We start from the raw sequence: 15,791 nt of genomic DNA, 5'->3' as shown, positions 1-15,791 counted from the left end.
TAACAGTTCCCTAACACAAGATAACAGCTGCCTGGTAGATCTAAGAACAACACTCAATAGTAAAAACCCATGTCCCACTGAGACACATTCAGTTACATTGAGAAGGAAAAACAGCAGCCTGCCAGAAAGCATTTGCAGGCACAAGTCACATGACTGGGGCAGCTGGGAAATTGACAAAATGTCTAGCCCCATGTCAGATTTCAAAATTGAATATAAAAAAAATCTGTTTGCTCTTCAGTGCAGAATTCTGCTGGAGCAGCACTATTAACTGATGTGTTTTGAAATGACAGGATCCCTTTAATTAAAAAATGTGTACCATTTTTATAAGAAACCTGACTGTATGCAGTGAAATTCTCCCTTCATTTACTGCTGTGGATAGGAATTGTCAGACGGTCCCTAAGTGCTCTGCAGGGAAACAATCATACTTATGAACAGCAGGGGGAGCCCCGTCTTACTTCCCAGCCATGCAGAACTCAAGCAGCTTTGTTTGTTTCCTTGTAGAGCAGTCGGCGACTGTGTAGAGATTTGTATTGGATTTTATTTTGCCTTTACATCCCCTTTATTGTTTCCAACTCCAGCAGCAGGGACAAAGATCATGGAGCCAGATTTAAACTGATAAACTGGGATTCTATTTGGAGGATTATTTTGCTGCAGCCACTGGTTCTGCAGAGTTTCAGAACGTTTGTATTAAACAATACAAAAACTATAAAATCCACATTAGATTACATGACAGCACAGGACCCAGTGCAGTCTGTATATTCTGATTATTAATCAGTCTTACTGTATTGGCTTCTGGCAGATATTATTTGACTTGTGCTTTTTTGATCATTTATGACGATCCCTAAGCAGCCCAGACCACACTGAGCATGTGCATAGTCTTACAAAGATGTTTAACAAAGATGGTGTCCCCCTGTGGCCAACTTTGAAAACATGAATCATTTGTTTGATTAGGCTTGTGGCACAGTAAGTTCATGTTTATGTTTAGTATACAAAATACAGCATTTCTAGCCTTATTCTTTTTTAGACTATACTTCCCCTTTAAGGCAAGCTTTGCATAATCCCAAAATCTTGTGCATGTGCCAGAATGGGGGACCTAATGCTCATGCCACTCACAGGCAGCACAATTATAGACCATGAGGATGGAGGGGGAAAGTGAGGAGTGCAGGCACACCTAGGAAGTGCCAAATGGAAAGCCCATTCAGATACTGTATTTGCTTACTTGAACAATAACCCAGTAAAAGCCTCATCTGGAACCTTACTCTAAGTAGAGAATGTACCATTAACCACCCTCTGTACCCGATCCTGTAGCTATTTTCCTATACTTGTGCAAATGGCTTCATTAAGCCCAACAAATCTTAGTTCTTAGTTTAGAAAGCAGTAGTTTGTGGGGCACGGTATCAAACGCGCAATGGCCATGGCAGTGGTTAGACAATGGGCAATTCTAAGCAACTTTTCAATTGGCCTTCATTATTTATTTTCTATCATCTCTGAATTGTGTGCCTTCTTCTGACTCTTGCAATAAAGAAAGCCAATAACTCCTTATGCATCAAACGGGGTGATCCCAAGCTTTAATCCATGGTGCTCTCAACACTGTTCACAAGATCAAACGTTTCGGGACCGCATGTGATGAAGGGCCATGCGGTCCCGAAACGTTTGATCTTGTGAACAGTGTTGAGAGCACCATGGAATAAAGCTTGGGATCACCCCCGTTTGATGCATAAGGAGGTATTGGCTTTCTTTATTGCTGGATTCAATGCTGGCGTGTGGCTAGGCCAGTGCCACTACCTGCATCCCCTCCTGTCTATCGTTATTGCTTCTTCTGACTCTTTCCAGCTTTCAAATGGGGGTCACTGACCCCATCTAAAAACAAATGCTCTTTATGTTAGCAGAGAGCTGATCTAAACTGTAAGTGAGCAGTAACTTGGTTGCTTTTTAGAACTCAGCATAACATGTGTGTAACAGGAACTTTTCATAGAGAGAATACACAGGAAGAGGAATAAAAAAACCACACAGGGTTACAGGTCAAACATGACATCACATTGGTAAGCAACAATAGACCCTCCCTCCATTAAGTAACATACACTGGTACAATCTCTTCCTGTTGTTTTCCAACACCCCTTCTTTCAATCAGTTTCTCAAAATGATTCTTGGGTAATGGTTATTGAGTCTGCCACCATAGGGGCAAATTCACTAAAGGACGAAGCGCCTAACGCTAGAGTTAATTCGCTAGCGTAGCGCATTTTCGTTAATTCGCCGACTCACTAACGGACACTGGCGTAAATTCGCTAGTGTTACTTTGCACCCTTACGCCTGGCAAATTTGCGCAGTCTCTGTTGGACAGTACTGCAATTGAATGATGCCCTGATCTTGAGAGTCCCTCAGAAGGTGATATTTCACATCAATGTGTTTCGTACGCTGGTTCACCTTTTCTGTTTGTGATGACTTAATACATCCTTGGTGGTCTTCCAAGAGTAGGGTTGGTTAGTGAATGTCCATACCCAAGTCCATCAAGAGTTGATGTAACCAGATAACTTCTTGACAAGCTTGTGCTGCGGCAACATATTCAGCTTCTGTTGATGATAAGGCTAATGTGGCTTGTTTTCTACTGGTCCAACATATGGTGCCTTTTCTAAGTTGAAACAAAAATCCTGTAGTTGACTTGCAATCTTTTACATCACCTGCCCAGTCTGCGTCCACATAACCAGTTAACTTTGCTATGTGTACTGCTGGCAATTTCAACTTCTTATTGATAGTCCCTTACAGGTATTTTATGATAAGCTTTACCGCATTCCAATCACAATGTGATGGAGCTGAAACCTTTCTGCAAAGTATTCCTACTGTTGCTGCAATGTCTGGTCTTGTCACTGTCGCTATGAACAACAATTTGCCAATAACCTTTCGATATTGGTGGTTGTCTGTCAACAATCGCTCACCATTCTCGCCTTTCAGGTATTCAACTTCCATAGGCGTTTTCACTTTCTTTGCTTCCTCCATTCCACAATAGGTTATCAGTTCTTGAATTTTATTTTTCTGATTAAGTAGGAAACTTCCATCCTCATGTCTCTCAATTTGTATTGCAAGGTAATTGTCACGGTCGTCACCCTAATCCAGAACCGATGCTAAGCACCCTGGTCTCAGCTCTTTCTTCAGCCTTTAGCAGCCGCCTTTCACCTCGGGAGGAGCCCTCGGCTAATCGGATGCCGCCAGGTCTTAATAAGAGAGGTGCCAAGCGAAGGGTTCTGAATAGGCAGACAGGCAAGGGTCAAAACCAGGAGATCAGAGGGATTAAGCAGAAGCGAAGTCGGGTATCAGGTAAGGGTCAGGATCCAGAAGTCAGAATAGTCAAAAAGCCAGGCAGGGGTCACAACAGGAATCAAGAATCAGATAACAGATAGCTTAACAGCTCAGAAGCACCAGGAACACAATCTTATAATTTTGCAGAGGCGCAACCTAGGGAACCGGCGCCTGAGGGGAGACGACGGAGCAGCGTGGTGGGCGTCCCCGCTGCACCACTAGACATTTTCCAAATCCTTCATTTAAAAGTTTGTCTTTAGTTTTTGAACAATGTAATCAATGTCCCTTCTTGCTCATAACAGACTAGCACATCATCCACATAGATCAATACATAAATCCATCTGTTGGTTTCTTTCTTACTGTAAAGACATGGATCTGCCTTGCTTCTGGAAAATCCTCCATGTAACTTGACCTCCAAGGATTTATTTTCTTATTCCAGGCTCTGGCAGCTTGTTTAAGTCCATATAGGCCCTACTGAAGCTTGCATACCAAATCTATGGTTTCTGGATTCACAAACCCAGGTGGTTGTTCCATGTATAGGTCTTCATCAATTTCACCATAAAGAAATGCAGTTTTCACATCTTGGTGTCTTACTCGCATACCTTTGCTGGCTGCCATGCCATATATAAGAGTTCTCACAGTTATATGTTTCACTACTGGAGCAAAGTCCTGACCAAGTTTTTGTGAGTACCCTTTGGCGACTAATCTTTCCTTGTAATGCTCAACTTCTCCATTTGCATTGTACTTCCCTTTAAATATCCACTTATAACCTATTGCTTTGCGACCCCGAGGTAACTGTGTCAAAGTCCATGTTTTATTTTTGTTCAAGGAATCAATTTCCTCTTGTGCTGAAACTTGCCATTTTTTGGCTTCACTTTTTGGTAACTGATTGATCTTTTCTCAGGAATTTGGTTCAAATATTTCTTGTGTGTACGCTTTGTAAGAGTACCTGGGAGCTGGTATCCCTTTTGTGGGGATTGACCTTTTGGTTGTTGAGGTGTACTTTGTGAATTTTCCATCATGTGCTTCATAGAGTCACCTATTTTGGCAAGTGGTTCTACCCCTCCAGACACTGTTGTCTCTTCAGAGGATTCAGGTATCATGGTTTTTAATAAGGAAGACTCGTCAAAATATACGCTGTGGCTTACTGTCACTTTGCAGGTTTTAGGATTTAGAGCTTTACTTTGCTCACTGTATCCAACCACTGCACCTTCTGTAGCTCTGTCTCCCAGTTTGTGCCATTTTTCACATGGAATGTGCACATGTGCCTTGCAACCAAATGTTCTCAAGTGATTTACACTAGTTTTCTTACCATTCCACAGCTCGTAAGGGGTAGCTGCTATAGATTTTGTTGGTAGACAGTTTTGTAGGTATGTTGCTGTGCTTATTGCTTCTCCCAAGAATTTGTTTGGGAGGTTTTCATCATTTAGCATAAATCTTGTCATCTCTACAAGTGTGTGATTCTTACTTTCTTCTACATCGTTCTGTTCTGGAGTGTATGGAGCACTTGTTTGTTGTTGAATGCCTTGTTCCTTTAGATATGCTTTAGCTTCAATGCTTTTGTACTCCCCTCCATTGTCAGATCTTAGTGGCACATAGAGTTGTCACCTTTTATGGAAAAAATACCGGCCTTCCTTTTTTCCCTATTAATAACATTGAGATCAGCCATAATTTTTACCGGCCAGATGGCAACCCTAGTGTCACAGGATTGCGCTGGAATTTGTTTGTGGATTCTGCTATATACTCAGGGCAGCCATCAGGGGGGGGGGGCAGGGGGGAGAGTTGTAAGGGGCCTGAGGGTAAGGGGGGCCCGGCCATGCCACACATTGCCATTTAGTGTATAACTTGCATTTATATTATTTTTGCCAAAGTGCATAACCTGCATTTATCAACATTGAACCTCATTTTCCAGTTTGCTGCCCAGTTTTCCAGTTTAGACAGATCACTTTGCAAAGTGGCAGCATCCTGCATGGAACCTATAGTTCTGCACAATTTAGTATCATCTGCAAAAATAGAAACAGTACTTTCAATGCCCACCTCCAGGTCATTAATAAACAAGTTGAAAAGCAAGGGACCTAGTACAGAGCCCTGCGGTACTCCACTAACAACACTGGTCCAATTAGAAAATGTTCCATTTACCACCACTCTTTGTAGTCTATCTTTTAGCCAGTTCTCTATCCAGGTACAAATACTATGTTCCAGGCCAACATTCCTTAATTTAACCAGTAACCTTTTGTGTGGCACTGTATCAAATGCTTTAGCAAAGTCTAAGTAAATCACATCCACTGCCATCCCAGAATCGAGATCTCTACTTACATTCTCATAAAAAGAAATTAAGTTAGTCTGGCAAGATCTATTATGCATAAAACCATGCTGGCACAAACTCATAGTATTATGATTTGCTATGAAGTCCAGTATCTTATCCTTTATTAACCCTTCGAAAAGCTTTCCTACCACTGACGTCAGACTAACTGGCCTATAGTTTTGAGGCTGAGAACGGGATCCTTTTTTGAATAGAGGCACCACATTAGCAATTCGCCAGTCTCTCGGCACTATGCCAGATCTCAATGAATCCTGAAAAATTAAGTAAAGAGGTTTGGCAATCACAGAGCTAAGCTCGCTAATTACCCTGGGATGAATACCATCTGGCCCTGGACCTTTGTTAATCTTAACATGTTCAAGTCTCTTTTGAATTTCTTCATGTGTGAACCATGCATCATTAGTTGTATTACTAGAATTGGGACTGTTAAGAAGGAAACCTTCACTTACTGGTTCCTCATTTGTGTAGACAGATGAAAAATATGAGTTCAGAATCTGCGCTTTTATTTTGTTTTCATCAACCAGCTGACCCCCCTCTGATAGTAAGGGTCCCACCCCTTCCTGCTTCATTTTTTTACTATTAACATATTTAAAAAATAATTTTGGATTTTTTTTACTGCTAGCTGCAATATCCTTTTCTATAGCAAATTTAGCTTGCCTTATAGCTTCTTTGCATGATTTATTGGCCTCCATGTACCTTATAAATGTTTCGGCTGTACCAGCTAACTTGAAAGCCTTAAAAGCACGTCTTTTCTTACCCACCTCAACACCAACGCTTCTATTGAACCAAAAAGGTTTTGCTTTGCAACGGCGTTCCTTGCTTACAAGTGGAATATACTGACAAGTATATTTATTAAGCAGCAATTTAAAGACTTCCCATTTTTGTTCTGTGTTTAACCCTGTGAAAAGCATTTCCCACTTAATATGTTGCAGATAAGCCCTTATACTGTCAAAGTTTGCACGTATACGAAATTTAGTGTTTTAGTTCCTCCCTTATAGAATTGCTTCTGCAACAGAATCTCAAAGGAGACCATGTTATGATCACTATTCCCTAAATGCCCCTCACCCACACAAATGTTAGAGATGAGTTCAGTATTGTTAGTTATTACAAGGTCCAAAAGAGAGTTATTCCTAGTAGGTTCTTGAACGAGCTGGAATAAAAAGTTGTCATTCAGCATATTTACAAACCTACTAGCTTTTTCTGTCTTAGCAACCCCATTACCCCAGTCAATGTCTGGATAATTGAAGTCACCCATAGCAACAACTTGACCCAGCTGTGAAGCCGCTTGTATCTGCAAGAGTAGCTGGGCTTCATACTCGACACTTATACGAGGTGGTTTATAACATACACCAATGATAATTCTTTTTGTTACCTTTTGCCCAGTCAAAATCTCTACCCAGAGGGATTCTACTCCTTCACCAGTGCCAGCTATTGTTATTTCTTTAGCGCATGGCTTTAATTCAGGCTTTACATACAAACACACTCCTCCACCCTTTTTACGCCCTCTGTCCCTCCTAAAAAGGGTGTAACCATTTAAATTCACAATCCAGTCACATGTTTCATCCCACCAGGTCTCAGTGATACCAATTATATCATAATTTTTAGAGCATGCAATTAATTCTAGGTCTCCCAATACGGTATCCGTAATTTTATTATGAGCTAAGGGGGCCCAGCCTAAAGGCCAGTTTAGGAGATTTGGGGTGAGTGTTTATTTGTACCCTGGGTACACCTGGAACTATAGCAAGGTTACTGTTACCCCAATGTTTCTATGTACCCCTGAGTTGTAGAGAATTCTTTAAAAACTACTGAACACAGGCCTGAATACCTGTTTATTTGTTTCCAAATTCTTTTCATTGAACATTTAAGTTTTTTCCAACAAAACAAAAACAAAGAAACACATACATGTTCAGGTTACACAATGTATTAATGACATTCCAACGGTAGATCAAAGTGTCATGTTAAACCAGGCAAGGAGTAGAATTATACATTCATTTTCAATTATAATTAAGCGCCTTATACACTGGGTGTATGTCTATCCTGGTACCTGGGATATAAACCACATTAGAGTATTTAACTGATAACAATAAACTGATTTTCCCAATTTAATAGATACTACTGTCGTTCGTCGAGTAAGGGGGGGGTAGGTAGTTTTAAGGTGAGGATTGTGGACTATTCGTTGTCTGTGGTTCAGAATGGAGTAGTAGTGATGGTAAGTATTTAGAGATCTATGGTGACCATACTTTTTTGGTCATCCCCTGCGCAGATAGGTTAGCTGGTAAAAGGGGACTAACATCTTAACCATTTGTTTCTACTGTTTCTTTATGGGGGATCTGTTAGATTTCCAATTAAGTGTAATGAGTCTTTTTGCTTGAATAAATAGGAAACATAAGAGTGCCTTTTCTGCTGGATTTGGGGATGTTTCCTCTACTTGATTCAGTAGGAGAGTAGCAGGATCTAATGGGATTATTAGGACTAAGAGGCGGCTTATTGAATACCTGTTTTTTAATCTTAGTTAAAGGAGAACCAAACCCTTAATTATAAAATCCCCTACCCTACATAGACCCCCTCCCTGCTCCTCCCCAACCTAGCTGTTACCTTTGATAAATGCCCCTAACTTTTACTTACCGCTCTTTGCAGATTCAGCGCAACATGAGTCTTGATTGTATAGCTATAAAGATATACATAGTTACATAGTTAAATCGGGTTGAAAAAAGACAAAGTCCACCAAGTTCAACCCCTCCAAATGAAAACCCAGCATCCATACACACACCCCTCCCTACTTTTAATTAAATTCTATATACCCATATCTATACTAACTATAGAGTTTAGTATCACAATAGCCTTTGATATTATGTCTGTCCAAAAAATCATCCAAGTCCCTCTTATAGTCATTAACTGAATCAGCATCACAACATCACCCGGCAGTGCATTCCACAACCTCACTGTCCTGACTGTGAAGAACCCCCTACGTTGCTTCAAATGAAAGTTCTTTTCTTCTAGTCTAAAGGGGAGGCCTCTGGTACGGTGATCCACTTTATGGGTAAAAAGGTCCCCTGCTATTTGTCTATAATGTCCTCTAATGTACTTGTAAAGTGTAATCATGTCCCCTCGCAAGCGCCTTTTTTCCAGAGAAAACAACCCCAACCTTGACAGTCTCCCCTCATAATTTAAGTCTTCCCTCCCTCTAACCAATTTAGTTGCACTTAGTCTCTGCACTCTCTCCAGCTCATTTATATCCCTCTTAAGGACTGGAGTCCAAAACTGCCCCCATACTCCAGATGAGGCCTCACCAGGGACCTATAAAGAGACATAATTATGTTTTCATCCCTTGAGTTAATGCCCTTTTTATGCAAGGCAGAACTTTATTTGCTTTAGTAGCCACAGAATGACACTGCCGAGAAAGAAAGGGGTTGCTTGCAGTTCAAGAGGAATGCCACAAGTGATTAGCCTTAGTATAAGGCCTGTGTAAGACCGGTGATGGCTAACTGGGCCAGGGGTATCATATTCAGGTAGGGAGAGGGTCTAATTCGGCCTCAAGACGATTATTACAAGTGATAAGCCTTTTTAGCTTCAACCATAATTCCCAACATTTTTTAAATAGAAAGAGGGACAAAGATATGCAGTGCAGAGTACATTGGAAAATGTTGGACCATGGCCATTTTTGTGGCCACACCCATAATTATTTTTTCTAATGACGGTGAATTGCCCTTTAAGTCATAGTTTCCCCAAGAGACCCGCTTATCTTAAATAGTTGCAGCTGTTTCTTTGCTTATTTTTAATTGTTACAAAAGTATCTATTCTGGGCTCTCTGCCAAAAGCTAATTAAGTTTTTTTAAACTTTTTCTGACTGTTCAGTGCAGGTGATCAAAGAGAAAGTGGGGACATGTTGGTAACAATCCAGGACTCTGGGTTGAGCAAAATCGGGACTGTCCTGTGAAAAACAGGACAGTTAGGAGATATGGCTTCAACCAACCTCTTTCAATATGTGAATGAGAGACTCCAGAGTGATGTGAATTAGCAGCACCACAGATTCCAGTTCCCCCTATTCTTATTTCCCCAATTTAGCCTCAGCTGCACCCCCTGAATGGACTGGAGGGCTGCATGGCTGGAACAGACTCAGGCCTAGGTGTTTTTAATTAATACCTGTCTGGCACGAAAACACAGATTGTCCATTAGGCATTTGTAGCTAAAGTACAGCCAAGTCAACCTGGGGGAGGGGAGCTCTCTTCCACAGGAAGTAGGAAGTGTGTGTGTGAGGTAACGACTAAAGTTACCCTGGAGAACACTGTGTTTTACTTCAAGAAGTTATTGCCAAAAGTCCAACATTTGAGTGAATTCCCACATTTGGTGCATGAAATGTGGGCAGGGTCCTAAAGGGGTTGTTTACCTTTGAGTTAACTTTTAGGGCAGAGGCACACGTGGAGATTTTGGGAGATTTAGTCGCCCCAATGACAAAATGCCTCTTCTTCGGACGACTAATCTCCTGTTTATATAAAATATATCTGGAACGGTCTAATTCCTATGACGGACGAATGGCTAGTGTCAGAGGGTCGATATCTGTTACCCCCGCCCTCTATGACGCCATAACGCTATAGGGCCCAAGACAGGATGGACTATAAGGGCAAATGGTCAACTGTGGACAATGGTCACTCATATAACTTATACTAGGCCATACAAATAAATGATCTCCACTCTGTTACTTAGATTCCAGAGTGTCAGCATAGTGTCAGCATGTCTCTTATGCCCTTTTGCAGAAGTGTTGCTCAATAGCTTTACCACAATGGCTATGTTTAGCCAACAGATGTTTAGGAGGCTGTGGACAGTTGGAACCAGAAATCTCTTATGTTGCAAAAACTGCTCATCTTACAGGAATGTATAAATGTATATGCCAGTAAGTCTCCTCGCCAGACCATGTATGGTATTTCCATATACCCCTTGTCACAATTACTGTAAATGCCTTCTGAAAGCTATATAACGCTTGGACCAAGAGGTGTGTCTTTGGTGAGTCCTTGGGTGACATTCTGTGTGTTACTCCATCAGCTTCAATATATACACGAATTGCAGCACTCCAATATGGTATTTAAAACCGCTTTAATCCCAGAGGTAGCATAGCGACGTTTCGGATCCAACAGATCCTTTTTCAAGCTAAAAACAAAGTGTCATTATCACTTCCTTTATACCCACAACACCTAGTGGCAGACATGTAACATTACATATATTATATAATTATATATCACACTATCATTCTTGTGACTTCACTTACATGGCAAATATGTCTCACATAAATTTAATAACCTAATCAAATCTTAGATCAAGGTGATGACAGTATTATATCTTATCTTAATGGTAGTGATTCGATCGGCAGTCTGTTCTCTATATCAATGGTTCATTCTGCAGTCTATTCTGTATCACCATTCAGTATATCCTGTCGATGTTCTATAGGGGATAAGGGGGATAAGGAAATAAAAACAGTAGTTAAAACAGAATAAATACTTCTTAAAAACAATAACTGACTGATCTATATTATTGTGCTTAGGTCATATTCTTTGTTCATACCCTTAGGGCTTAGAGTTTCAAGCAGGCCTGGACTGGCAATCTGTGGGTTCTGGCAAATGCCAGAGGGGCTGCTATAAGGTCCCATAGAAAGTCAGTATTTAGTGGGCTGGTGAGGGCTGTTTGGGCCTCTGTGTGGGCTGATTGGGCCTCTGTGTACCTAAAATGCCAGGGCCTATTTTAATTCTCAGTCCGGACCTGGTTTCAAGTCTACAGATCCAACTTGCTTCACACTTTAGTAATAGTTTTATGCGATCGCCCCCTCTCCTGGGTTTTAAAACTTGCTGCAGTACTTGGAAACGCAACTGTGATACCGAATGACCCGCCTCAATAAAGTGCTGGGCTACAGGGCTTTGTTTCACTTTTCTCCTGATATCTGACTTGTGTTCCCCTACTCTATCTTTTAGTGGTCTCGGGTTTGTCCCACATACAAGAGACCACAGGGACATTTTAAAGCATAGACTACATAGGAGGACAAGCAGGTATGGTACCCTTTTATCTTAATTGCTGTGCCTCTATGTGAGTGATAAACGGTATCCCCTTTTAGACAACTATTGCAATGTTTGCATGACAAACAGGGAAAAGTGCCGTTTTCTTCACTCCCAGAATTTCCTGCCTACACTTCTTCTCTGGGCCAACATCAGCCTTCACAATTCTATCTCTTAGAGACCATGCTTTTTTGTATGCAAGTCTTGGAGGTCTCTGGAATATATTCAAGCTAGGAAACTCTACACCCACTAAACGCCAATGCTTGCAAACAATTTTCCCAATATGGCTCGATAAATGATTGTATTTACTGGATAAAATCATTCTATCATCCTTCCTTTTTAAAATCTTTTTCTTCGCGATCTGTCCAGTCATAGCTTCCCCTTTCCATTTTTCCAGGGTTCTGCCCGGGTAGCCCCTATTTAGGATTTTTTTCTCCATCTCATTTAGTCTTACAGATAAGTTCTCTTTTTCTGAGACTATTCTCTTCACTCTCGAAAATTGTGATTTTGGAACTGATCGCTTTATGTGAGACGGGTGGAAGGAAGAATGTAATAATAGGGTGTTTTTGTCCGTTGGTTTCACATACAAATCTGTGGCTAATCTACCTTCATGCTTGTACACCAAAACATCTAAGAAATTAATACTTAGAAGATCATATTGTATAGTAAATTTCAAAGCTGGTAGATATCCGTTCAATTCTCTATGAAAATCCAATAGGCTCGAATGTGGCCCCTCCCACAGCATAAAAATATCATCTATATAGCGATACCAAGCTTTGCAGTGTCGCTGAAACAATAAGTTTACATAGACATATGTCTCCTCAAATAGATTTACAAAAATATTAGCATATGTCGGGGCCACATTTGAACCCATCGCCGTCCCACATCGTTGTTCATAACGAACAACGATGTGAAAACATAAAAAAAACATAAAATAATTTTTCTCCAATATAATACATAACAGATTAATTATGAGTCTTCTTTGCGCACCATCCCAGCAGGGGTCCTCACCAATGAAATATTCTACTGCCTCCACACCTCCTATGGGGTATGTTAGTGTAAAGACAATGTCTAACGTGACCAAGATTATCTCTTCTCCTACTTCCCTTATTGCTTGTAACTTACTTAGAAAATGAGAGGTATCCAGAATTAAAGACCTTTTTGTTTTTACATATGGACGTAACACTTTATCTAGAAACACAGCTATAGGGTTAAATACTGATTGTACACCTGCCACAATCGGACGTCCTGGAGGATTCTGTAAATTTTTATGAATTTTGGGCAGGATGTACAAAACCGGGGTTACTGGATTTTTTTGTTCTAAAAATACAGCCAATTTAGGTTCTAATACCCTATTATCCACTGCATTTACCAATATTCGTTTGATCAATTTCTGAATATTGGGTAGGGGGTCAAAGTGTAGTGGAGTATAGATATCCTCATTAGCTAACATCAACTTAATGGTAGTAGTATAAAAGCTCTTATCCATCACTACCACCGCCCCTCCCTTATCCGCTGGTTTAATTATGATCTTACTATTTTCCTGCAGATTCTTCAAGGCTATATTCTCATTCTTGGACAGATTTGGTGATTTAGATTTCAAACCCTTTTGTTCATACTCTGACTTCAAAACATTCACATCACTTCTCACCATATTGATGTATGCATCAATACCCTTATAGATCTTATTAGGAGTGTAGTCACTTTTTTTACTCCATCAGCTTACCCAGACAAAACTGTTATGTTGTATTATGAATTGCCTGACTATTACTAAAGGTTTTCCTTTACTGAGTTTTGTCTTACACAAGGTCAAAATGATACTACTAAAAATACCATCACTCCCCAAACTGCCTTTTCCGCCGGCTAGAATCTAAATCGCTGTCGGGATGGCACTCGGAGTGCTTTGTTCTTCAAAGTCACCCAAAGTTGCCTCACGAGGAGACTTCTGGTGAGTTCGGAAAACGATTTAGATTCTAGCCAGCGGGAAGGCAGTTCGGGGAGATTAGTCACCCAACAAAGAGGCGATTTGTCGCCGGGCTACTAATCTCCCCGAATCTCCACGTTTGTCTCTGCCCTTAGAATGATGTAGAGAGTAATTTGCAATTGGCATCCATTTTTTAAGTATTTGTGGTGTTAGAGTTATTTAGCTTTTTATTCAGCAGCTCTCCAGTTTGCAATTTCAGCCATCTGGTTGCTAGGATCCAAATTACCCTAGCAACCATGCATGATTTGAATAAGAGACTGGAATATGAATAGGAGAGGCCTAAATAGAATGAGCAATAAAAAGTAGCAATAACAATACATTTGTAGCTTTACAGAGCATTTATGTTTTAGATGGGGTCAGGGTCAGACTGGGGGGCCCTGGGTCCAGCAGGGCTGCCACCTCAGGGCCCCCTGCATGTGCGCGCACGCTTTACCTCGACTGTCTCAGGGTTTGTATGTGTGCATGCACAGGAACTGAGTTTTTACCGCAACCAGGAAAAAACACAGGGAGATCTGGGCTGGCGGGGCCCACAAGAGCCGTGGGCCCACCGAGTTTTTTCCCGGTGTCCCGCCGGCCCAGTCTGACCATGGATGGGGTCAGTGACTCCCATTTGAAAGTTGGAAAGAGTCAGAAAAAAGGCAAATAATTAAAAAGCTATAAAAAATAAAAAGTTATACTTTTTTTTAACTAAAAGTTTACTTAAAGTTGAACCACCACTTTAAGGCACATGTTTAATCTCTAATAGCAGTCATGGAGGAATTAATAAAGTGTCTGGTTCAGGCTAATCTTTTCCAACAGCAAACGAATGCAAACCAACAGAAAAGACACGAGGAAGCCATGGCTATGCAACAGCAAAATCAACAAGAAACATGTAGATGACTAATGGTTCAATGAACAGGCAGAGGACAATAAGGATGCATTGGAGCAGCAAAATCCAGTTAACTGTCATTTACAGTAATAAATCCCAGCCATGACTAGAGAACTACAGGGTGGTACTGGACCGGTCCAGTGGCACCAGCAACTGTTTGCTAAGCGGTACAGAAGTCTCTACAAAACAGGACCTCTACAGATGACATTGAGGTTAGCGGTAGTGCAGTGGGTTGAGGTTATTGCGACATAACTAATTGTGGAAGCCCAAAAAGCCTACTAGGATTTAAGTGAACAGAATGCCAAGAGCTATGTTCAACTGAAAGCAGAGATCTCATCATGGCTGGTGGTTGATATGACTATGCAAGCCCAACGTGTGCACGATTGACCTTTTTCTAATGACCTTTTCCACATAATAAAGAAATGGCTATAACCAGAGGAATCTACTGCAGCCCAATACTGGACATTAGTGCACTGGACAAATACATCAGGTCTTTTCCTACCAAGATCCAGTACTGGGTTAGACAAAGAGACCCCAAAGATATAGAACACTTTGTAACCTTGAAATCGTCCAGTTTGAAGTTTTTGGATTACAGACAACACCCTGATCCTGAGGAAGAAGGTTACATAGGAGTCATTTGGAATCATGCTCAGAACATTTTGGATGCCTGACTGTTGTTTGGTGCAGATTCAGGGCATCAGAGTTCACGGGCGCCATCTTCTTCTCTTCAGTAATCTTCGGGTCTTCTTTTGGCGCTTCGACAATTTCCGTGACTTTCGGCGCATGCAAAGTTGTCTCAAAACTGAAGATTGCTCCAACTGCGCATGCACCGATATGCCAATCTCTTCCCGAAGATTACCGAAGTGAAGAAGATGGCGCCCGCAAACTCCAATGACCTGAATCTGCACCAAGGGGTAAGTAAAGAGTTACGGGCATTTACCAGGGGTAACAGCGAGGCTGGGGGAGGAGCAAGGAGGGAGGGTCTACGTAGGGTAGGGTTTTTTTTAATTAAGGGATTAGTTCTCCTTTAAATATGATTCTTTTATTGGGCACAATTTAAAGAAACCTTTCCCAAATGGCACCACATGGATCTCAGTAACCAACATCTCCAAGAAATCTCCTAATTCCTATATATTGCATTGAATTACTATCTACCTGCCCAACAGTCACAGGACCCATAGGTCCTAAAGCAATGCCCCACCCACTTTAGCAAATGAACTATTCTTATACCCCCACTGACATGGAAATTTCCCATGTATATATATTTACTTGATTTAGACGCAA

This window comes from Xenopus laevis, chromosome 9_10L (assembly GCF_017654675.1).
Source record: "Xenopus laevis strain J_2021 chromosome 9_10L, Xenopus_laevis_v10.1, whole genome shotgun sequence".
In the NCBI taxonomy this organism is placed as follows: Eukaryota; Metazoa; Chordata; class Amphibia; order Anura; family Pipidae; genus Xenopus; species Xenopus laevis.
The sequence above is the reverse complement of the archived record's forward strand: the minus strand, read 5'-3'. Positions refer to the sequence as shown.